General features: G+C 45.8%; 1 pseudogene; it reads left to right on the top strand.

Annotated features, from left to right (window-relative positions):
- Positions 1-22,255: 22,255 nt before the first annotated feature.
- Positions 22,256-23,006, top strand: LOC122935508 (annotated as a pseudogene).
- Positions 23,007-25,860: the final 2,854 nt, after the last annotated feature.

The raw sequence follows: 25,860 nt of genomic DNA, 5'->3' as shown, positions 1-25,860 counted from the left end.
AAAACTGTGCTTTGACGGACACTAAATAACTTGACCAGCCACAGCAGTAATGACAGATTTAGCTGGATATAAATTTGAGGCCTAGTATTTAGGCGCTGGGTGACAGGTATAGGTTTACTGACAGAATTAGACTTGGAAATGCACAGTAGCATGTGTGTGAAGTTATTCAGAATGACCCTATGTGCACCTTGATTCTAATATACCCTTTTAGGGATAGATTTAAAATAGCTCTGATACAGCAGAAACCACTAAATTAGGAAATTGCTAAATTGGGAATTGTATTTCAACCCAGAACAAAAAATGTGCTTTGACGGACACTAAATAACTTGACCAGCCACAGCAGTAACGACAGATTTAGCTGGATATAAATTTGAGGCCTAGTATTTAGGCGCTGGGTGACAGGTATACGTTTACTGACAGAATGAGACTGGGATATGGACAAAAAATAACCACACTATTGATGGTTAAATGCACTTGGTGTGACAGCTTAACCAACCACACTATTGAGGGTTAAATGCACTTGGTGACAGGCGCAGCTTGCCCCTGATGTAGTATATGGCCAAAAAATAAACAGACTATTGCTGGTTAAATGCACTTGGTATGACAGCTTGACCCTGATGTAGGATTTAGCCAAAAAACAACCACACCATTGAGGGTTAAATGCACTTGGTGACAGCTTGCCCCTGATGTAGTATATGGCCAAAAAATAAACAGACTATTGCTGGTTAAATGCACTTGGTGTGACAGCTTCACCCTGATGTAGGATTTAGCCAAAAAAAACAACCACACCATTGAGGGTTAAATGCACTTGGTGGCAGCTTGTGCTGGCACACCACAAGACACAAAATGGCTGCCGATAACCCCAGGAAAAAGTGACTGAAAAACGCTCTGGGCAGCCTAAAAACAGTGAGCAATTCAATAGCAGCAGTTCAATCATCCACAGCTGCAGATCGATCTCTGAATGAAGTCCTTTGGAGGAGTTAATCACTGCCTAATCTCGCCCTAACGTCGCGGCTGCAACCTCTCCCTATGCTGATCAGAGCAGAGTGACGGGCGGCGCTACGTGACTCCAGCTTAAATAGAGGCTGGGTCACATGGTGCTCTGGCCAATCACAGCCATGCCAATAGTAGGCATGGCTGTGACGGCCTCTTGGGGCAAGTAGTATGACGCTTGTTGATTGGCTGCTTTGCAGCCTTTCAAAAAGCGCCAAGAAAGCGACGAACACCGAACCCGAACCCGGACTTTTACGAAAATGTCCGAGTTCGGGTCCGTGTCACGGACACCCCAAAATTATATACAGTTCGGGTTCGCTCATCCCTATTAGGGACCACTCATGAAGGCGACCTTGACGTGGTGAGTGGCTTATTAACCTTTGGCCAAAATGTACACCAATGCCTTATTCAACATCCAGCATAAAGGCAGGGCAGAGTGCTGGTTGCAGAGTGCGATTGCATTTGTGTTTTTGCGTTTGTATCTGTATTTCGCCATAGCAATCTAAACCCCCAAATGTAAAATTATGCATCTTGGTAGTAATATTCTCTGTGCATCATATGTCCTAGGGGATGTAACACTGGGAAAGTCACTTATAGAGAAGGATTTGGGTGTCCTTGTAGATGGTAGATTAAATAACAGCATGCAATGTCAATTAGCTCCTTCTAAGGCTACCAGGATATTGTCATGCATTACGAGGCATGGACTCGTGGGGCAGGGATGTAATATTACCACTTACAAGGTGTTGGTGCGACCTAATCTGGAATATGCAGTTCAGTTCTGGGCACCAGTCCATAGAACACTTTGTCAACTCTGACCCACGACACATGTGGCTGGTGCAGTTATATGTTCTATGTTTTTGGGTGTATTAGGCCTTTTGCACATGGCCGTATGGATTTTTTCAGTATTTTGCGGACCGCAAAAAATAGATCCGCAAAAAATACGGATGACATCCATCTGCATTTTGTTTATTGTGGAACGGAACATCTGGCCCCTAATAGAACAGTACTATCCTTGTCCGTTATGTGGAGGAAAAACAGAAACGGAATGCATACGGAGTGCATTCCGTTTTTTTTTTTGCGGACCCATTGAAATGAATGGTTCCGTATACAGATCGTATACATAACGCAAAAAAGGAATGTAAACAGACAAAATAAAATGTTTGTGTGCATGAGGCCATAGGGCTCATTCACACGAACATGTGCTGCCTGTTCCCGTATTGTGGACCACATTTGCGGATCCGCAATACATGGGCACTGTTCCGTGTGCATTCCGCATCACGGATGCAGACCTATTCACTTCAATGGGTCCAAAAATCCGGAGATGCGGAACGGTGCAGTACTGAAGCACAGAACAAAACACTACGGTAGCACTACGGAGTGCTTTCTGGGGTTCCATTCCATGCCTCTGCATCGCAAAAAGATAAAACTTGCTCCATTTTTTTGCTGGACGGTGCCTGTGCATTGCAGTGTGAACAAGCCCTTAGTGTGAAAGAAGGGCTTATTAGCGGATTTGTGGTGAAGTGAGAAAATTACACACTTTTTTGGGGTGTTTTAATTTCCTTTTTATTTATTTATTTGATCTAACAGTATGTCAGACAGAGAAGTGCTAGGCCCTGCAGAGCTAGGCCATGGCAGCAGGGGTCACTTTGAGAGGCCTGAACTCCCAGTGTCAGCTAGTGGTTTTGTCTTGACCAGTAACCCAGCGGTTCTTGAATGGTTGACTCGATCTTTGACTTTGTCGCAAGTGACATTAGACACCCCCAGCCAAGAATCTGGGTGTTTCTCAGACACAACCCTTAGTTAGCATAGCCCAGGAGCAGGTCCTGTGTCCTCATCTGTCCTCAACCTTCCTATGTCCATTTCTGTTCCCTCAGCCAAAGAAGTATTATATGTCGTGGGTTCAGCTCCACTATTCAGCGAGGACGAGCTACTAGAGGACAGTAAACAGCTACTGGCAAGCTAAGATGTGGAGAAGACATACGCCGCTTCCTTCACTAGGCGGGAAATTATTGATAAGGAGAGTGGCGTGGGAGCTGGTGTTGCGAGCAGTCAGACTCCTGAGCCAGAGATGGTTGAGGAGGACATCAGTGATGTGCAGACAGTACTCGATGATGATGATGTAGCTGATCACACTTGGATGCCGGGTGACAAAGGGGCTTCATCATCATCGTGAGAAGAGGGTGGCAGCTTGCCCGTGAGGCAGCAGCGGAGCCAGCAAGTTGCTAGCATGGCCAGGAGTCAGCAGGGTGGCAGCAGTGGGAGGTCTGGAGTAGAGATGGCCTTGCAAAGGAAAAAGGGGGTCAGTCAGCACATCCCAAAGTGCAGGAGCACGTTGCTATGGCTGAGAACAAGACTGTTAAACTAGACATGCAATGCAACAGCTCACTGCAAACCAAATAAAGTACAAAATTGTGTCACAATTGCAAATGCTATACTAATAAGTTAGAGATGCTTGGCAAATCATTTTGTACAAAATTATATAGAGATGGCCTTGCAGTTTGCCCGGCGGTCGTTTCGCGGCGAACTTCACTAGTTCGCGATTCACCGAACATGCAAACATATGACACATCCATCAGTTGAGACAGCCAGCCAATTGAGACGTTTCAGCACATGGACACACCCCCACCCTATAACAGAACCTGATCTGGCAGTCATTTTACATTTTGTGTTTTGCCAGAGTAGGTAAAGGTTGCTGTGTGGAGCAGGGACATACTGTTAGGGACACCTAATGCTAGCTAATAGGGCCACAAAAGTTATTGATAGGTGTATTATACTGAGGGGTGTGATAAACTTGTAATATACTTTCTAACATAAAAAGTATATTATAGTGCATTTGTATTGTGCAGCAGTTGTGTGCGGTTCTGCTGCGATACAGCAGCTAGATAGCGGGACAAGTGTAAGGCCGATTCATTGGCCTGTATTTGTGGGAGGGTCTGGGCTGCCTACTTCAACGGCCGTCACCCTCCCACAAATCGTACGACGTGCAGAGTTTTGCAGGAAGTGTGCGCTCGTACCTGGCATTTTTCTCCAGCAGGCAGGGTAAGTGGAGTCTGGTCGGCTGGCCTCTAGGTGAGTGGGGGGCCATGCTCCGGACCGCATCGCTTCCTTCTTCCAGGCTGGGGGCGGACCGTAATGGAGGGCAGGCTCCCTTATCCACTACGTTCTGGCGTCATTCCCCTCCTCCCCCGTCCACAGGGCTCCCGAGCACTGCCCTCCTCCGGCGGGGGGGGCGGAGCCACGACGGTGACTGCGCTCCCCTCCTCCCCCGTCCACAGGGCTCCCGAGCACTGCCCTCCTCCGGCGGGGGGGGCGGAGCCACTTCGGTGGCGGCGCTCACCTCCTTCCCCGCTCGGAGGTCCCACAATGTTTCACATTACCAGCGGGGGGGCGGGGCCCGCGATGGAGAGGGCCCCCCTCCTCTGATCTGGCCAGCGCCGCACTGCTTCCCCACGTGGTGGGCGGGCTCAGCCGGCGGTGGGTCGGCCCCCAAATGAAGGGGGGCACCCCCGCACTGGGCGCCCTGCCAGGGAGCGAGTGCGGCGCCACGTGGCTTACATTTTGTCCGGTGAAGGGGGGGCCGGGTCAAATAAGGCCTCCCCCCTGTCCCGACTCCCAGATGCCAGGGGGCTGCGCCGTTTCCCCACGTGGTGGGTGTGCCCAGCCGGCGGCGGGTCGGCCCCTCAAGCAAGGGGGGCACCCCTGCACATCCATTGACCAGTGAGGCGGGGCCCGCGTTGATTTGGGGGCCCCCCTACACCGGTTCAGGCCAGAGGGCTACGCTACTCCCCACGCGGTAGAAGTGCTCAGCCGGCAGGTGGGTCGGCCCTGGGTGAAGGAGGGCACCCCCGCACTGGGCACTCTACCAGGGAGCCGCGCAGCCCTCCACGTGGCTCACGTACCGTATTGGTGTGGGGCGGAGGCCAGTCCCCCCATTCGGGTCCACGGAGCCAGGGAGCTCCGCGCTCCCCACGCGGTTATCGTGGAGGGATGCGGGGGACGCATTGGCCACGCTCCGCATCTTCACTAAAGTCTGGCATGGGCCGCCGTGCCGCTTAGATAGGCAGGGATCCGTGACAACGCCAGGAACGGTCGGGGGGGAACATGTTAGCCAGCGACTAACCCCCTTCTACCAGTCGCCTGCAGCTTACAGCTCACGTCCAGTCATTTCATGTTTTACCTGCACGGTTCCATATGGCAGGGACGATCCACAGTTGACACCTTCATTGTTTTGCTTCCAGGTCCAAGTTTTGTCTTGATCTCATTCCGTGATTGTGGCTTGTCGGTAAGGTAGTAGGGGTACACGTTGGGGAGGGGAAAGGAAGTGCCCACAAGTGGGTTATGTGTCTCATGCTCTATCTCACGTCCAGGTTGTGCTGTTTCACAACCTTTCCGCGGTGGTCAGTGTAGATTTCTGAGTAGGTAAGTAGATCATATTTTCCCTGTGTTTGCATTTCTGGGTGGCGGTTCCTGGCTACTCCCTCACGGTTCCTCTGGTGTCAGTGTGCGTAGCTACACGGGGGCAGTGCACCTTTCCTTACTTTGCTAAGCAGTTTCACGGATGCTGGTGGTCGTCTAGTTTAGCCGGTCACTTACGTTACTGTTTCCACAGCTGTGATGTCACACGCCTCAGACATCGTCGAGGCGTCTGTGGACGAGAACGCAGCAGGAATGTCTGAGGGGGGCAGTATACTGTCCCTACGTGCATGGACCATTCCCAAGCTCATGTTGGAGCTAACGAAGAAGGGCGTCCCCTTCCCGGCTTCCGCCAGGAAGGCAGAGTTGTATCGACTGTGGAAAGACTCTTTAGTGCCCAGTAGTGACAATCCCCCTATGACCACGGTGCAAACGTCACTTGCTCAGTTGCACGTCATGCTGAACAGTCTGACATCGGCGGTCACTTCGATACAGGCGAGGTTGGAGTTAATCGAGTCTCACTGCTCGGTCGTTCCGGTTTCTGCCCCTTAGGTCCCGGTTGCTGCCACCTCTGCTGATACCCGTACTGTCCAGGCCATCCCCAATGTGGCTCCATCTCATTTCATCCCGATCAGCATCAGGAAAGACATCCTAGAGGGTAGGGATGTTAACCTCGCTTCGTTGCTGATAGCCTCCAGGGCCTTGTCTGACAACAAAGTCATAGCTTGCGGGGAAGTCTCGGTGGTGCTGAGAGGCCGTGACCACAGGCTTAACCGCAAGTTAACCATCCCGGAATTCGTCATGGCGTTTAGACTTTTTAGGGATGTCGTATGTTCTGCCAGGCCGGACAGGAGGGAGGAACTCAATCTGTACCTCTTTCGGGTTACAGAGTTGGGTTACAAGTATGGAGGAAATTCGTTTTACGACTATCATTGTTAGTTTTCAGCCAAAGCAGCAGCTGCGCTTTCTCAGTTCCAACATGTTACAGATTGGTCCAACCTAGATACAGAACTGTTCTGCAGGCACTTTGCAGGCCTGAAAGCTCCCTCCTGTTCCGCCTGTCAGTCCATCTTCCACTCCGTAGAGTGGTGCCACAAGTCAGCCGCCAGTACTTCATCGTACCCTTCCAGCTCGTCAGCTGGGCCACTCAATGTTTTCAGACCCCCCAGCTCCGTGGACAAGCTGGGCCATCCCATTGTTCAGCTAGGTAGGGCCCAGATCTGTAACAATTACAATTACGCACCTTGTAATTTCGGGCAGTGTCGTCTGTTGCACATCTGCACCAACTGTTTTAGGGCCCATCCCAGAGTCGCGTGCTCATTAAAGTTGGTAAAAAATTACATGAGTGTGGTCAATACCAGCTACTTACAGGAATTCTTGCGAGGTCACCACAATCCGGGGTTCGTGCAGTTCCTGGTCTCAGGGTTTCACGAGGGCTTCCACACAGGGTTAGTCACGACTCCAGAATTCACTTATGAGTGCAAGAACCTTCAGTCTGCCCAGAGGAATCCCAATTCTGTAGACACACCGATAGAGTCCGAATTGAACAAAGGTTTCCTGATCGGTCCTTTCAAAGTGCCTCCTTTCCAACGGTGGAGAGTCAGTCCCGTGGGGGTGGTCACGGGCAAATTCAGCAAAAAGGAGAGACTCATCATCGACTTGTCAGCCCCATATGGTTCCCAGGTCCCCAGCCTCAACTCCCTTATTCCTTCAGAAGAAGTGGGCATGAGGTATTCTTCGATTGACCAGGCTATCGCCATCATCATGCAGTCAGGTCCCAGGTCGATGTTGTCCAAAGCCGACATATAGGATGCCTTTAAGTTACTTTCCATCATGCCAGCACTCTGGCAATGGCACGGCATCAAATGGAAGGAACTTTACTATTTCTCCACCAAACTCACCTTCGGTTCCAAAAGCAGCCCGTGGCTTTTTGACCAGTTGGCTCAGGCCCTTAATTGGGTTCTGGAACACAAGGTCCACTGTGAATTTGTCATCCACTACTTGGATGACTTTCTGCTGATCGAAAGGCCAAGGGCAGCCCCCCTAGGGTTGGGGAAATTGTTGAGATGTTTTTCCCAGTTAGGGACGGCCCACGCCTTGATATCCAAGTCCCTTTCCCCTAACACCACCAGGGCATATAACACCGGGTGGAAGGCGTTTTGCAATTTTCAGAGGGAATGTCCTCAGGGGGAATCCAGTTTTGCAGAGTGCATCCTGGCTTTCATTGGCTACTGCCACTCAGAACTCAAGCTCTCCCACAATACGGTGAGGTCATACTTGTCGAGAGTGCAACATTTCCTCTCCATCAGTCATCCCGAACCATCGGTGTTCTCCATGCTTGCCGTCAGAGCCGCACTTAAGGGTTTGAGCAAATGCGGGCCCCAAGGCCAAGTGCGTAGGCAGGCTGTCACCGGGCTACTTTTCTGTAGACTGTCTGACGTCCTGGATAGACATCCTTTAGGGGTTATACCTAGCCTGGTGCTCAAATCCGCCATCTATCTAGCTTTCTATGGCTTCTTGAGGCCTGGGGAGTTCACTTGTTCTCCCAGCGGCAGCAGGTTTCTCACAGTCGGCCAGCTGGTCCAAAACGCCGAAGGTTACGTGCTGCTGCTGAGGACGTCTAAAACCTCACAGGTGGGCCCCCCAGTCCCAGTGTCCTATTTCCCTACGTCTCATCAATGGTGCCCCGTCACAGTTCTCCGTCAGCTACTATCAGCCTTGCCGGGGTCCGGCCCAAGCAGTCCACTGTTGCCCTTTGGGGTGGCACCACTCACCACCCATCAGTTCGTGTCCCACGTACGCTCCCTAGTGGCCAACTTGGGCGGCGACCCCACCTCGATCTCGGGACATTCATTCCGCATAGGTGCAGCATCCGCGGCCTCCAAGAACCAGGTGCCAGCGCATGTCATTCAGAAATTAGGACGTTGGCGCTCCACGTGTTTTAACCGTTACATACCTCACCCTGAAACTGAAATGTCAATGGCTTTCCAGAGTCTGGTTTTGTAATTACGTTGTAATAAATTACTCCTGCCAATCGGTATGCCTTTTTGCCCTCTTTCAGGCGTCCCTCCACGACGCGGTTGCGGCACAACTCTAACCGCTTAAGAGTAGGGTATCTCAGGTAGGACTCGGTACGTTCTTGGTTGCCACGACCACAAGTGTAAGGCCGATTCATTGGCCTGTATTTGTGGGAGGGGCTGGGCTGCCTTCTTCAACGGCCGGCACCCTCCCACAAATCGTACGACGTGCAGAGTTCCCCCTCCTGCCCACCCCTTTCACCTGTTACTCTCAAAGGGGATGCCCTCTTTCAGGCGTCCCTCCACGACGCGGTTGCGGCACAACTCTAACCTCTTAAGAGTAGGGTATCTCAGGTAGGACTCGGTACGTTCTTCGTTGCCACGACCACAAACGCTATTGGAATAACTAATTGCAACCAGTGTGATATACCTGTTTCCCCCCAAAAAAAAATGATTGAGGGGTGTAATATATCTATAATATACTTTCTAACATAGAAAGTATATAGTGCATTTGTATTGTGCAGCAGTTGTGTGCGGTTCTGCTTCAATATCGCAGGTATATGAATGGACAAGCGCTATTGGAACAACTATTTGCAAGGGGTGTTATATACCTGTTCCCCAAAAATACTGATTGACGGGTGCAATACACCTGCTTCCACAAAATACTGATTGAGGGGTGAGATATACCTGCTTCCACCAAATATCAATTAAGGGGTTCTATATACCTGATTCCACAAAATACTGATTGAGGGGTGCAATATACCTGCTTCCACAAAATACTAGATGATGGGTTTGATATACCTGCTTCCACAAACTACAGATTAAGGGTTGTGAAATGCCTGCTTCCACCAAACATTGATTAAGGGGTTCTATATACCAGCTTCCACAAAATACTGTTTGAGGGGTGAGATATACCTGGTTCTACAAAAAAACTAATTTAGGGGTACAATATACCTGCTTCCACAAAATAGTGATTAAGGTTTTCTTATATACCTGCTTCCACAAAATACTGATTGAGGGTACAGTATTCCTGCTTCTACAAAATATTGTTTAGGGGTTCTATATACCTGTTTCCACAAAATTCTCAATGAAGGGTACAATATACCTGCTTCCACAAAATACTGATTAAGGGGTTTGATATACCTGCTTCCACAAAATATAGATTGAGGGGTGTGAAATACCTGCTTCCACAAAATATTGATTAAAGGGGTTCTATATAACTGCTACCAGAAAATACTGATTCAGGGGATTGATATACCAGCTTCCAAAAAATACTGATTAAGTGGTTTGATATGCCTGCTACCACAAAATACTGATTGAGGGGTGCAATATAACTGCTTCCACAAACTACTAAATGAGGGGTTTAATATACCTGCTTCCACAAACTACAGATTAATGGTTGTGAAAAAGGGTGATTTAGGGTTAAAGGGTTCTATATACCAGCTTCCACAAAATACTGATTGAGGGGTGCGATATAACTGCTTCCACAAAATACTAAATGAGTGGTTTAATATACCTGCTTCCACAAACTACAGATTAATGGTTGTGAAAAAGGGTGACTTACAGTTAAAGGGTTCCATATACCAGCTTCCACAAGATACTGATTGAGGAGTGCAATATACCTGGTTCCTCCAATTTTTTTGATTAAGGGGTTCTATATACCTAATTTTACAAAGTACAGATTGAGGGGTGCGATATACCTGCTTCCACAAAACAGTGATTACGGGTTTTTTATATACCTGCTTCCACAAAATACTGATTGAGGGGTGCGATATACCTGCTTCCACCAAATATTGATTAAGGGGTTCTATATACCAGCTTCCACAAAATACTGATTAAGGGGATTGGTATACCTTCTTCCACAAAATATTTATTAAGGCCTGCAGTACACCTGCTTCCACAAAATACTGATTAAGGAGATTAATATACCTGCTTCCACCAAATATTGATTGAGGCCTGCGATATACCTGCTTCTGCAAAATAATAATTAAGGGGTTTGCTATACAGATGTAGCAGGGTTAGCACTCCAGCTCTAAACTCAAATTTCTTAACTCATTGTGTTATCTTGAGACAAAAGCCATTGAAAAGCAATTGAAGGTGTTTGTTTAGAGTAGATAAAATAAATCTCAGAAAACACGAGTGTTAACTCTACTCCATCCGTACCTCCTTCCAAACAATACTACTTGAGGGTTGCGATATACCTGCTTCCACCAAATACTAATTGAGGCCTGCGATACACCTGCTTCCACAAAATACCAATTACGGGATGCAATATACCTGCTTTCACACAATACTGATTGAGGGGTGCAATATACCTGCTTCCACCAAATATTGATTGAGGCCTGCGATGCACCTGCTTCCACAAATTTTGATTAAGGGGTTTTATATTCCTGCTTCCACAAAATACTGATTGAGGGGTGCGATATACCTGCTTCCACCAAATATTAATTAGGGGATCTATATACCTGCTTCCACAAAATACTGATTAAGGGGTGCAATTTACTTACTTCCACCAAATATTGATTGAAGCCTGCAATATACATGCTTCCATAAAATACTGATTGAGAGGTGCGATATACCTGCTTCCACCAAATATTGATTTAGAGGTTCTATATACCTGATTCCACAAAATGCTGATTGAGGGGTGTGATGAACCTGCTTCCACAAAATACTGATTAATAGAGAGGGCCTTACGGTTCGCCCGGGCAGTCAGTTTGCAGCAAACTTTGCTCTTTCGCGATTCGCCGAACATGCAAACATATGGAGATATTCGCGTCCGCCATATTCTTTTACATTGTGAAGAACTTTGACCCATGACACATCAATCAAGTGGTACAGGACAGCCAATTGAGACATTTCAGCCCATGAACATACCCCCTACCTTATAAATAGACCCGATCTGTACACCATTTTACATTCAGTCTTTTGTCAGTGTAGAGAAAGGTTGCTGTGTGGAGCAGGGACAGACTGTTAGGGATAAAAACGCTATCAAATACGTCAGCAAAAGTCCTTTTAAGGACTGGTATAGGTGTACTATTGATAGGTGTGCAGTACAGAGGGGTGTAATACACTTATACTTTCTAACATAGAAAGCATATTATAATAGATTTGTATTGTGCAGCAGTGGTGAGCGGTTCTGCACCGATACTGCAGCTACACAGAGTGACAAACGCAATTAGAAAAAACAATTGTAACTGGTGTAATATACCAGTCACCCCCTAAAAAAAAAAAAAAAAAATGATTGAGGCGGGGCGTTATATACCAATAATATACTTTCTATATCGTGTATTTGGGTACTGAAACATTTGTTTGCTGTTTTGCTGCGTTCCCTCTGCTACAGTGACAAACGGTATTGGAAAAAATAATTATAACTGGTGTGATATACCCGTGGCAGGCACAGCACTATGAAGTGCCTTTTGCGCTGTGGCATTAGAATAATTTTGATATCTCTGACTTTTTAACTATTCCACTAAATAGGGCACATAAGTAGAGTGGTCACAGAAGTAAATTACCCTTAAAAACTAACCTTTATTAAATACGATAATAAAATATATATTCCCTCAAAAATGTGATATATATATATATATATATATATACAGATATAGAGAAAAATCCACCTAAATAGGCGTGATTTAATGATTAATTCAAAGTACCTCTAACATTGATAAACAGTAACATAGAGGTACTGTAAATGTGGATAAATATGAAAATTGCAGGGCACCAATTACATAACATAATAAAAGGATACTGTATCATAGGGGTTAATACCCTTTAGTAACAGAACGGCTAAAAAAAACATAACAGAATTGATATAACTGTTAGCAGCCATGTGTTAGTTACTCACGGTACCCAGGTATGATATAGTGGTGATCGCAGATGAAAGGATGTTAGTAGTCAACAATTGGAAATTCCTTTTCACCTTGATGCTGGCGACAACTGAATAGATGCGAAGGTGGTATAGTCGAAGCCGGCTGAGAGAAGTCTCCCTACCTAACTGTGGAGCACCCGCCCCGAAAAAGGGTGACCTCACTCAATCGACGGCTCACCCTAATGTGCCCTGGATGCCCCTAAAAACCACATTAATAATACTAAAAGATGCTGGCCGCCTAAATGATAAGAGGTGCAAAGAATGTCCAAACAAACCATACCTTTATACAGACGCCACTCTCCAGGTGCTGTCGCTCAAGAATCAAAAACCGGAAGTGACAATGCATTACTTCCAGTATTTGGAATGCAGAATGCGTTCCACAGCTGGTATATGGAACGCAACTGTTCAGAACCGGGGTAGAGGGAGACGTCGATGGCCTCAAAAGGGATACAGATGTGCCCGTACAGGCGCTGCTACCCAATTTCAGTCTGGTCCACAGTCATTTATAAGTGTGGCCCAAGCATCTGGCTCTCCTGCCTCTTCCGCCACATACCCATCCTCTTCTTCTACTTCCTCCTCTTTTTTAGATACGGGTTTAAATTTCCCCCTTATCAATTGAGGGACAGAGATACCACTCAGATCTCCCGGTCCCAAAAACCAAAATAACATCACAGACCAATCAGGTTATTAACTTATCTGATCGCTTACTAACAGATTTTAAATGTAAGGTATTGATAAAAGGTTTCTCCTTTGACCCCTCTACACGTTTTGATTCATTCTGTTGGATCAAGGATCTGAATCTCTTCATTCGAAAATTGAAATGGGAAGGCGATCATAAGCAGTTCTTTAATATGGAAGAAGTGGACCCGAGCTAAGACGTCTCTGGGAACAGAATCCGGAAGGTGTTTCGGCCGGGCCACTCTGTGGGCCCTGTCCAGAGTGAGATCTTTGTTGCTTACATTTGGCAGAAGGGATCTCATAAGGTCCATAATATAGGCTTCCAGTTCCCTTAGTGGTATATCCTCTGATATGCCCCGAAGTTTAATGTTATTGCGGCGGGACCTGTCTTCTAGGTCCACCAATTTATTTTTAAGTCTCTAGACTTCAGAGGTTAACTCCTAATGCGCATCCACCAGGTGGTTGTGAGATGCCGCAAAGTCTCCCATTTTAGACTCAATATGGGTGAGCCGTTTATCTGCCTCTGTAATGGAGGCCTTCAGGGGAGATAGCAAGGCCGCAATCTCGTTATGCATGGAGCGGCTAAAGACCACCAACATTTCTTTAATCATGCTGCCGGTAGCTAGATCATCCGTGGTGGGGAAGTCTATTAGAGACGGGGCATCCCGTTCACTCACCCCCGCTGATCTCAGCGTGCCTCCATGGAGCCGCGGTTTTTGTTTCGGGCTTTGGCAGGGGGAGTCATCCTCTTGGTCCCGGGAGCTGGAAGGGTTATATCTGTCAGGTGAACACGTCTCGGGTTTGATCAGGGGAGACTTGACCGGAGGAGAGGAGTGTGTAGGAGAAGGCTGAGAGGCTAGAGGGCTTCTCTGCTGGAGCGGAGTGGTCACTGGGGAAACACGTTCCGCAGAACCCGAGAAGCGTGTGGAGGCCGGCGAGCCCGCGCCATCTTGATCACTTAGCCTCTCTACAAAGAAGTCCAGCTTTCCTTGTTTCTTGACCGATCTTTTCCTTCTCGTCATTATGGGTGTAAGGAGGGAGACCTATGCTCTAGTTGTCGGCGATTGTGACGAGTGTCAACTCGCTATAGCTATGTAGTCACTTTGTAGGGCTCGGGAGCTCACAGCTCAAGCGGCCATCTCTCTCGGCTGGAAAACCACGCCCAGAATAGCAGCATTTATATTGATAGAATACTTAATCCCTTTGTTGTTTCTTTACCATCATACATATGTGACACCACAGATTTATTGAAAAAAAAAATTGAGAATATTGAGGTTGATGACAATATTTTATTAGCATCGATTGATGTTGAAGCCCTTTATACTAGCATTCCACATAAATCTGGGTTGAAGGCCACACAATATTTTCCTAATATAAGGGGTGTTCAATATAAAGCACATAATCAATATGTACTGGAAATTCTTGAATTTATATTATTACACAACTACTTTTTGTTCGACGGCCAGTTCTTCCACCAGCTCAGGGGGACCGCAATGGGTAGCCCTTGTGTGCCCAGTTATGCAAATCTCCTCCTGGGCTGGTGGGAAGACACTATTGTTTTTAATGAACCGTGTGAATGATGGACTTCCCATATCCTCTTTTGGGGGGCGATACATCAATGACATTTTGATCTTGTGGGATGGGTCTGCTGAATTGCTTAAGGCATTTATTCAGCAACTTAATATCAATGACATTGGCCTTAGGTTCACCCACGAGATCAATAATCGATGTATCGCCTTCCTTGACATTCTCATCACTAAGAAAAATGGACAATTATGTACCGAGACTTATCGGAAACCGACATCCACCAACAGCCTCTTAAGATGGGATAGCTATCATCCCCCTAGTTTAAAAAAAGGCATACCGAAGGGACAATACCTTTGTATACAAAGGAATTGTTCTTCTCTGCAAACCTTTAAGACACAAGCAGGGGACCTTCCGACTCGTTTTTCCCAACGTGGTTATCCATCAGAAACTTTCAGGGACGCTTTCCAACATTCATCGGACAGAGATAGAAACACCCTGTTGCACAACACCCCTAGTTTAAAATGTGAGGATGACAACTTACGTATTATCGGTACACTTGATGAGCAAAACTTTCGGGTACAGGGCATTTTGAAACGATATTGGGGGATTTTACGATCGGACCCGGATATTGGGGATCTTATCCCTCCACGACCGCTGATTACATACAGGAGAGGGAGATCTATTGGTGACCGTCTTATGCACAGCCACTATGTGAGACCATGCCCAAGCGGTACCTGGCTGGACCGCAAACCCCTTTGTACCTTTAAATGTGGTAATGGATGCATTTGTTGTCCTTTTATCCACAAATCATCTACTTTTTGCACTGTCTCTACCAATAAAATCTACCAAATTAAGGACTTTGCAAATTGTAAGACACAGGGTGTGGTCTATCTCTGCACATGTACCTGTCCCCTCAACTATGTTGGGAAGACAAAAAGGGAACTACGACGAAGGGTGGGTGACCATTTGAGTAATATCAATCATAAACGGGATAAACCCATTGCTCGAAATGTTACTGAATTCCATCAGGGAGAACCTAGAACTATTATTTTTCAAGTCATTGAGGTTGTTTGTAAATCCGCTCATGGTGGTGACTGGGACAAACAAATTCTACGTAAAGAGGCTCAATGGATCCACCGTCTCAAGACTGTGTCTCCCTCTGGCCTAAATGAACAGATATATTTTGCCTCACTCTCTGCTGTGTGCACCCCTAAAAACACCACCACCACCACCAAAATATACCCTGCACTTGAGTCAGATAAATTATTTTGCCATCCATTTCCAGATCTTAGCGATGTACAGCCATTCTTGGCATCGGATCAGAAAGAGGAGGTAGCAACGGCCGCCACCCAGTGGTCTGACCACAGTACCCAGATCAGCCCAAGTAGCGTGGTCCCTGCTGTTGCTGCCTACTCTGAAATCTCTAATGTCAGGTCAGTGGTGGTGAAATTGACAATGATGACATGTCGATGGATGTCACGTGGCTGCCCACAAGAGAGGAAGAGGAGTGGAGTTCAGAGGTAGAGATGGAGCAGCAGATAGGGAAGAAAAGGAGGAGAAGTAGGCAGAACTCACAGTGCACCAGAGGCAAAAAGCAGACTGCAATACCTGGAGTGAGCCATCCACTATGCATAGTCACATCTTGTACTTCCAGGACACTGGCACATGGCTCCACAGTGTTTTTTTTTTATGTCTCTGATGCTGACAATAGTGTTACTATCTGCAGCCTGTGCTGTCAACGCATAAGTCGCAGTAAGCCCAACACTCACCTAGGGACGACCACCTTAAGAAGGTACCTGGCCTCCCATCATGTAGCCCAGTGGGAGCAACGCCGTCAGAACCTACAAAGCTACACTCCCTGCACTCCATGTCCTGCATATTCTCCTTCTCCTCTCTCCTCTCATTTGTCCTCCACTCCACCTTCCACCGTGCCATCGTCGCATTCATCAGGCAAAAGGCAGGCTTCCTTGGCCTAAATGTTCGAGTGAAAAAGATTAAGCCAAGAGCCACACCGGTCCGTCACTGCTTTTAGCTCTGCGGTCACAGGCCGATCAGTGGCTAACCCCGCTCAATTTGACAGTTGGTAAAGTGGTGTGAGATACGGTGCCAATCTGCTGAGTGCACTGAAACAGGGTAAAATGACACATGTGCTGCGCATGGCACATATCCTGAAGTTAGTCATGCAGCGATTCATTGCCAAATACCCCGGAGTCCTGGACATCTTGCGGCAGGCCAGGAAAATCTCTGGCCATTTTATAAAATCTTACATGGCCATGGCTCGCCTTTCTGACGTTCAGCGACGACACCACCTGCCCATCAGACGTCTGATTTGTGAACGCCCGATGCACTGGAACTCAACCTTGTATACGCTTAATAGGCTGCTCCAGCAGCAACGTGCCGGTAACGACTACCTGTACAAAGCAGGACAAGTTCTGGGGAGCTTGGTTTCTTTTCACCGCGCCAGCGGATGCCCATGTGCGATGCATACAGACTTCTGCAGCCATTTGATGAGATTACCAAACTGGTCAGTCGCAGCAAGAGCACCATCAGTGACATTGTGCCTTACGCATTCTTTCTGGAGCGTGCATTGCATCGTGTCATTGATCAAGCTGTCAATGGAAGTCGCAATGCTACTAAATTAATTCCCGGGGGGGGGGCTACTCCATCTAAAAACAAGACAGCAGTATTGTGAAGAGGAGTTAGAGGAGGATGGTGGCTGGGGGAGGAGGAGGATAAAGAAAGGCAGGCTTTGAGGAGGACTTTAAACTTTTTGGGGATCTCTGGTGTTGTCCGTGGCTGGGGGAGGATACCGGTGACGACATTCTCCTGGGCAATGAGCAGGAGCCAGAGCACTCCACCACTTCCAATTTAGCTCAAATTGGGGCCTTCATGCTCCAGTGTTTGAAGAGAAACCCCCGTATAAAAAGCATAAAGGGCAAGGACTAATACTGGGTGGCAATGCACTTAGACCTCCGGTACAAACATAAAATGGCAGACATGTTACCAGCATTGCAGAGGGCTGGCAGAATACAGCATTTCCAGGCCTTGCTGTGAGAGATGCTTCAATTTCCACCCACAGCAAAACAGGTGCGGGTACCAATCCTACCGTGCCTGCAAGAAGAGGGCGGTTTAAAGGTGTGTTGGTCACTTTGGATATGAGATCATTCTTGCAAACAACCCATTGACAGCCACCCTCCGGATCCAGCCTCAGGGACCGCCTAGACTGACAAGTGTCCGACTACATCGGATTAATGGCCGATAGGGACGTTCTGAGAAGCGAGGAACTCCTGGACTACTGGGTGTGTAGGCTTAACCTGTGGCAGAGCTGGCACAATTTGCCATGGAACTTTTGGCTTGCCCCTCTTTGAGTGTCCTGTCTAGAAAGACGTTCAGCGCAGCAGGGGGTATCTTGACCGGTAAGCGCACTCGCCTAGCTCACGACAGTGTAGACTACCTCACATTGCTAAAAATGAATGAGGCATGGATCTCGGAGAAATTCAACACCTGTGATGATCACGAGTAATTGAATTTTCTTTATGCCAGTCCACACATATCTGCCACCACCCAAAACAAAGAAAGGTCCTTGTCTTATGTACCGTCGTGGCCAAAAGTTTTGAGAATGACACAAATATTAGTTTTCACAAAGTTTGCTGCTAAACTGCTTTTAGATCTTTGTTTCAGTTGTTTCTGTGATGTAGTGAAATATAATTACACGCACTTCATACATTTCAAAGGCTTTCCATCGACAATTACATGACATTTATGCAAAGAGTCAGTATTTGCAGTGTTGGCGCTTCTTTTTCAGGACCTCTGCAATTCGACTGGGTATGCATTCAATCAACTTCTGGGCCAATTCCTGCTGATAGCAACCCATTCTTTCATAATCACTTCTTGGAGTTTGTCAGAATTAGTGGGATTTTTTGTTTGTCCACCCGCCTCTTGAGGATTGACCACAAGTTCTCAATGGGATTAAGATCTGGGGAGTTTCCAGGACATGGACCCATAATGTCAACGTTTTGGTCCCCGAGCCACTTAGTTATCACTTTTGCCTTATGGCACGGTACTCCATCGTGCTGGAAAATGCATTGTTCTTCACCAAACTGTTGTTGGATTATTGGAAGAAGTTGCTGTTGGAGGGTGTTTTGGTACCATTCTTTATTTATGGCTGTGTTTTTGGGCAAAATTGTGAGTGAGCCAGCTCCCTTGGATGAGAAAGCAACCCCACACATAAATGGTCTCAGGATGCTTTACTGTTGACATGACACAGGACTGATGGTAGCGCTCACCTTTTCTTCTCCGGACAAGCCTTTTTCCTGATGCCCCAAACAATCGGAAAGAGGCTTCATCAGAGAATATGACTTTTCCCCAGTCCTCAGCAGTCCATTCAACATATTTTCCGCAGAAGATCAATCTGTTCCTGATGTTTTTTTTGGAGAGAAGTGGCTTCTTTGCTGCCCTTCTTGACACCAGGCCATCTTCCAAAAGTCTTCGCCTCACTGTGCGTGCAGATGCGCTCACACCTGCCTGCTGCCATTCCTGAGCAAGCTTTGCACCGGTGGCACTCCGATCCAGCAGCTGAATCCTCTTTAGGAGACGCTTGCTGGACTTTCTTGGACACCTTGAAGCCTTCTTAACAAGAATTGAACCTCTTTCCTTGAAGTTCTTGATGATCCTATAAATTGTTGATTGAGGTGCAATCTTAGTAGCCACAATATCCTTGCTTGTGAAGCCATTTTTATGCAACGCAATGATGGCTGCACACGTTTCTTTGCAGGTAACCATGGTTAACAATGGAAGAACAATGATTTCAAGCATCATCCTGCTTTTAGCAGGTCAAGTCTGCCATTTTAACCCAATCAGCCTGACATAATGATCTCCAGCCTTGTGCTCGTCAACATTCTTACCTGAGTTAACAAGACGATTACTGAAATGATCTCAGCAGGTCCTTTAATGACAGCAATGAAATTCAGTGGAAAGGTTATTTGGGGATTAGGTTAATTTTCATGTCAAAGAAGGACTATGCAATTCATCTGATCACTCTTCATAACATTCTGGAGTATATGCAAATTGCTATTATAAAAACTTAAGCAGCAACTTTTCCAATTTCCAATATTTATGTAATTCTCGAAACTTTTGGCCACGACTGTATATACAGCGGCATAAAAGGCCTTTTCTTTCAGTTGAATGCCTATTTTTTGGGGCCTCTACTCCAGTGGCCTACAGTAAAATTCTTATCCAGTAACCACCTAATGTACCTCCAGACACACTTTCAGTAGTTCTTTTCTGTCAGGTGAATGCCTAATATTTTGGGCCTGTACTGGCCTATAGTAAAATGGTTATCCACTGACCGTCTAATGTAGCAGGGTTAGCACTCCAGCTCTTAACTCAAATTTCTCAACTTATGGCGTTATCTTGAGACAAAAGCCATTGAAAAGCAATTGAAGGTGTTTGCTTAGATTAGATAACACAACTCAGAAATCTCAGAAAACAGGAGTGTTAACTACCGTACCTCCAGCCACATAATCACTTGTTCTTTTCTGTCAGGTGAATGCCTAATTTTTGGAGCCTGTACTCCCATGGCATAAAATAAAAAATTTCTAGGCTCCAGCAGGGCACACTTTTGAGAGTTTCCCTTTAAGATGCATAAAAATGGCCCCTGATAAAAATACATATTTTTTGTGGGAATGTTTGCCATTGATCCCCCTCTGGTATGTCACTGTCCATGTTGTGGGACTATTTTTGCACTTCTAGTAAGTATTTGGTGGCTTCAAAAATGACCTGAAGGTTTTTCAGGTTCGCCTGCTATTAAAGTGAATGGGGCCAGCCGTGAACAATTTTCGTCCATCACTAGTTGGGAGCCAAACGTACCTGGGGAAGACCACCAGCTTTGCAGGAGCCTACCTGCCCAGAGATGCTACTTTCACCTCCACACTATGTCACCTTGCCATTCTGTGGCCTCCTGATTCTGCCACCACCTCCACACTGTCATTGTGCCTCTCTGTGGCCTCCTCCTGATGCTGCTGCCGGCACCTCCACACTCTGTCATTGTGCCACTCTTTGGCCTCCTCATGATTCTTCTACCTCACCACTATGTAATAGGGCAACTCTGTGGACTTCTCATGCTGTTCCCACCCTCCTCACTTCATGACTGGGCCACTATATTGCCTTTTGGCCTGGGTGTTATAATCATTTATTTGACCCTTCTTCTGATCTGTCAAAAGGAAGGAAAAATGAAACACACAGCAAATCCTGTCTTTGTAGTAGCTGTAAGGCCTTTATGGCCCCATCAGAATTGGCTTGTGATTTGGTAGACAAAAGCAGGAGTGGGTACAAAACACAGAAGACATGCAAATATTCCATTCACGTGCCATCTCTGTTTTGGATCCATTCCTGTTTCTTTTTTGGCATTAGCAATATTGATGGATTACTGACCAAATTGTGATCGAGTGAACACAGCTGCCCAACACACTGGATCAGTTTTTTTTTTTTTTTTGTTCTGATGGATCAGAGGAAGGGAAAAATAATAAGTGACATCAACACAAACTTACTGCTGACACCCTCTCTACTCTGCTGGGGGGCTCTACTTGTATACGGGTTTATTAGAACAGGTTCTGTAGACATCTATGTGGAATCAGCTGACAACGGTGTAAATGGAGTGCGCTTCTTGGCGCTAACATCAACCTGTAAGTCTGAGTTCATACTTGAGTTATTTGGTCAGTTTTGGCCCCGTAACTGCCCAAATAAATGACGCCTGTCATCTGCAGGTCATACTGACTCACAGTATTATTTCACTACCACAGTAGACTCCCTATGCGTGTTACTGCAAGGCACAGTGTTCTACACCACTATAAAGGCTCTCTGCAGCCATGAAATAGCCGTTTTTTTAACGTGATTCACAGCAAATATATTTGGATCAAACCAATTTTCTTTTTTTATTATTCGGCGAACCAGCCGAATCGAATTTTTGAAAAATTCGCTCATCTCTAGTCCCCAGCTATCCCTTGGTTGAACTTGATGAACTTATGCCTTTTTTCAACCGTATTAACTATGTAACTAAGAGATCAACTCTCCTTGCACTGAATTCCTCTTTAGCCTGTGCTGGGCTTATGCTTATACACAGCAGTCAATCTTAAGAGGAAGAGCTAAAGGGAGTAAGAGAGAGCAGCAATTAGAAGACAGGGGGGGGGTGTTTTAGACTACCCCCGACTCTCTGTAGACATAGCTGCTCCACTATAGTCACAGATCACACTTTTGCACTATTGGAACTGAGCTATTAAGCAGTCAAGGATCAGGCACAGGAATATATATAGCAGGCAAATATCACTTAAAGGTTTTGACTTATATCACCCTCACCCTTTTCACCCTCACAACTAGACATGCAGTTTGAAGATGTATTTTTTCTAGTCTACACATCCGTATGGTTTATTTAAGAAACTGAATATTTGATGCTGATTTAACAGTTAATTTAATGGTATTCCAAGCAGCTGGGGCATAATGCTTTTGGCTAAAGTATCAATGCAATAAGCAAGAACCTAATTAAAATAAGCAGAATCTGGCTACTATTAAGCGATGATTAAAAACTGTTAATACAGTGTCATTTAGATTTTCATTTAATGGATAGAACCAGTGATCTGAAGTTAGTCAATAAAGTAGAGTTGCTGCCAGCCATTCTATTGAATTCCTTTTAATGATTCTGCAGCTGCTAATGTTTAGTTAATACGTAAATATTTTTCAGGTTATTAGTGGTATCTTTTCAACAATGAAACTGTGCTCAATTGGTAGGAACACTTTCATCTTTTACTTTCATGCCGTGTAGTCTAAAGAAAAAGGTGGTGTGATGACAATACAAATAGAAACTCTACAAATTAGGAAATGTGTGTGGGGTTTTCAGATAAGAGATTAAAGATAGTTATTGAAGTGAATGATAGATGTGTGCTGAGGGTGTGTATCTCTCCCGAGTTTTCAGTTTAGTTGGGTGAGATAACTGGAATCCAGAATTGGTGCTGCTTCAGCTGAAGTTATTGCTTCGGTAAAAAAACATTTCCCGAACTCGGGTTCGGTTCCAAGTGGTACCTGGAAATGGTAAAGCTGCGGTGCTGGTTGAGGCAAAGAAGATAGAAGTTTATGCTGAACAAGTTGAAAGAACTGATATGGATGCTAAAGCCAAGAGGCTCATGGCAGTGAGTAACCGGGACTTGGTCATTAAAGACATCCCCTCCGCCGTCAATGCCTTCCAGGAAGCCAGCAAACTTCTGGGGAAGAAATACAGGAAGATGGCCGACCAGTGTGCAGATGCCTTCTACTTCTATGGGATGTCTCTCCTGGAGCTTGCACGAATAGAGAACAATGTCCTGAGTAACACTGTGGAGGGAATGCCAGAAGAGGAAGATAAAGAGTCTGATAAGGACCTCAATATCCCCAGTGCCTCCAACCTTCATGAGAAATAAAGGGAGGAGTTAAGAGTGCAGGTATATGATGCCATGGCCAAGAAGGATGAGAAAGCTAACTAAGAGAATGGAGACTCCAAAGAGACAAAGACTGAAGAAGCTAATGCCGATGAGCTAGAGAGGGAGAAATCTTCAGACGCTGCAGAGACCAAAGTTAAGGCTGAAGGACAGTCTGCAGAAGTGGAAAAAGGCACTGAAAAAGCAAAGGACTATGAAGCTGCCACCAAATCTGAGGAAACCACTGCTGAAGAGAAGAAAGAGAGTGGAAAAAGAATGTCTGATCATTTTAGTACTAACAAATCTGGAAGCAGAGATTCTGAAAGAACTGTCAAAAAAGAAGTGGAAACAAAATTGAGGTCCATGGAAGGGAAACTGCAAGACGCCAAGGAAGAAGTAAACCAGATGTGTTTAAAAGGAGCGAGTGGAGATAAGCATTAGAGATGGCCTTGCGGTTTGCCCGGCGGTCATTTCGCAGCAAACTTTGCTCGTTTACAGTTTGCCAAATGGGCAAACATATGGAGATGTACGCCGGCGCCATATTCTTTTACATTATGAAGAACTTTGACCCATGACAGGTGGTACAGAACAGCCAATTGAGACGTTTCAGCACATGGACATACCTCCTACCTTATAAATAAACCTGATCTGGCAGCCATTTTACATTCAGTCAATTGCCAGTGTAGGGAGAGGTTGCTATGTGGTGCAGGGACAGACTGTTAGGACACTAAACGCTAGCTAATAGGACCACAAAAGTATTTTTAAGGACTGGTATAGGTGTGCTATTGATAGGTGTAACTTACTGAGGAGTGTAATATACTTATAATATACTTTCTAACATTGAACGTATATTATAGTGCATTTGTATTGTGCAGAAGTTGTGTGCGGTTCTGCTGCGATACTGCAGCCTCACAGAGTGACAAGCGCTATTGGAACAAATAATTTCTACTGGTGTGATATACCAGTTGCCCCCCCAAAAAACTGATTGAAGCAGGGGTGTGATATACCAATTATATACTTTGCTTAATTTATAATATATATATACTTTGTATATAGTGCATTTAGTTAGTGCAGCATTTGTTCGCGGTTTTGCTGCGTTAGCTCAGCTATATAGTGACGTACGACATTGAAATAAATAATTTATACTGGTGTGATATAACAGTTGCCCTCCAAAAAAACTGATTAAAGAAGGGGTGTTATATACCAACTATATAGTTTCTATACAGTGCAGTTGGGTAGTGCAGCATTGGTTTGCAGTTTTGCTGTGTTACCTCAGCTACAGATAGTGACAAATGACATTGAAACAAATAATTTCTACTGGTGTAAATATATCAGTTGCCCCCAAAAAACTGATCGAGGCAGGGGTGTGATATATCAATAATATAGTTTCTATAAAGTGCATTTGGGTAGTGCAGCATTTGTGTCATCGAATTTCAACTATTATCATTAGTTTTTTTTTTCAAGAGGGGTGATTTTATTTTTAATCCAATTTTATATTTTTAGTTCTTTTAAACATATGTATTTGACCTGTATTTGTACTGGCCTGCAGTAAAATTGATATCCATTGACCGTGTAATATACCTCCGGCCAAATAATCACTTGATCTATTCTGTCCTGTGAATGCCTAATGTTTGGGGCCTGTAGTCCAGTGGCCTACAGTAAAATTTTTATCCTTTGACCGCATAATGTACCTCGAGCCACATAATCAGAATTTCTTTTATGTCAGGTGAATGCCTAATTTTTAAAGCCCGTACTCCTGTGGCCTAAAATAAAAAATTTCTAGGCTCCAACAGGGCACAGTTCAGAGAATTTCCTTTTAAGACGCAAAACATTTTTTTTCCTGATTAACCTGTTGGGGACACATGACGTAACGGTACGTTATGATGTCCTGGTACTTAAGGACACATGACGTACTGGTACGTCATGTGTATTTCCGATCACCACCGTGCTGTAGGAGGTGATCGGAACTGGGTGCCTGCTGACATCAATCAGCAGGCACCCAGGGACAATGCCGAGGGGGGTCCTGTGCCCCCCCTCCGTATCGGTGACCGCTGCAAACCGCAGGTCAATTCAGACCTGTGGTTTCAGCGCTGTCAGAAGTTTCTAATCATAAACTTCAAAATTACCTAAATTTAAACTAACAGGCGGTGCTGGGGGGGCGCGCATGCGATCATCCCGCCCGCCACAACTAATTTTCAGGATGGACGAGAGGTTAGCAAGCAGAGTTCCAGCACATTGCTGACACTCTGCTTGAAACGGCTGACATCTGTGCTGTGATGTCAGCCGTTTAACCCATTCCATGCCGCGGTCCGTAGGGACCGCTGTCTGGAGGAGGTTAACAGGGAAGGAGCTCCCTCCCTCTCCCATCGGGAGCTGCTGTGACGTTTCAGCGACCAATTCTTGACAGGATTACAGAGGGAGGGGACCCCCCTCCTTCCCCATTACCCGCTGCTCTGTTGTGGCAGCGAGTGATGGTTACCATGGCAACCGGATGCCTTCACAGGCTTCTGGCTGTCCATGGTGCTGATCAGTCTTCTGCTAAAGGCAGAAGTCTGATCAGACTAAGTAAAGTAAAAATACAGTACAGTACACTATATAGTGTACAGTCCTGTATTATACAGACATCAGATCCACTGGATCTTCAAGAACAAAAAGGGTTGGGTAAAAAAAAAATAAAGGGAAAAAAAGTTAAAAATAAATAAAAAACATTTACACTAATTAAAATGAAAAAAATAAAATGCAATGCACATATTAGGTATTGCCACGTCCGTAATAACCTGCTCTATAAAACTATCACATGACCTAACCCCTCAGGTTAATACCGTAAAAAAGAAAATGTGTAAAAAAGCAATTTTTTTGTCACCTTACATCACAAAAAGTGTAATAGCAAGCGATCAAAAAGTCATACGCACTCCAAAAT

The sequence above is a fragment of the Bufo gargarizans genome, chromosome 4 (assembly GCF_014858855.1).
Source record: "Bufo gargarizans isolate SCDJY-AF-19 chromosome 4, ASM1485885v1, whole genome shotgun sequence".
Classification (NCBI taxonomy): Eukaryota; Metazoa; Chordata; class Amphibia; order Anura; family Bufonidae; genus Bufo; species Bufo gargarizans.
Note: the sequence above shows the minus strand (reverse complement) of the source record. Positions and strands in the feature narration are given on the sequence as shown.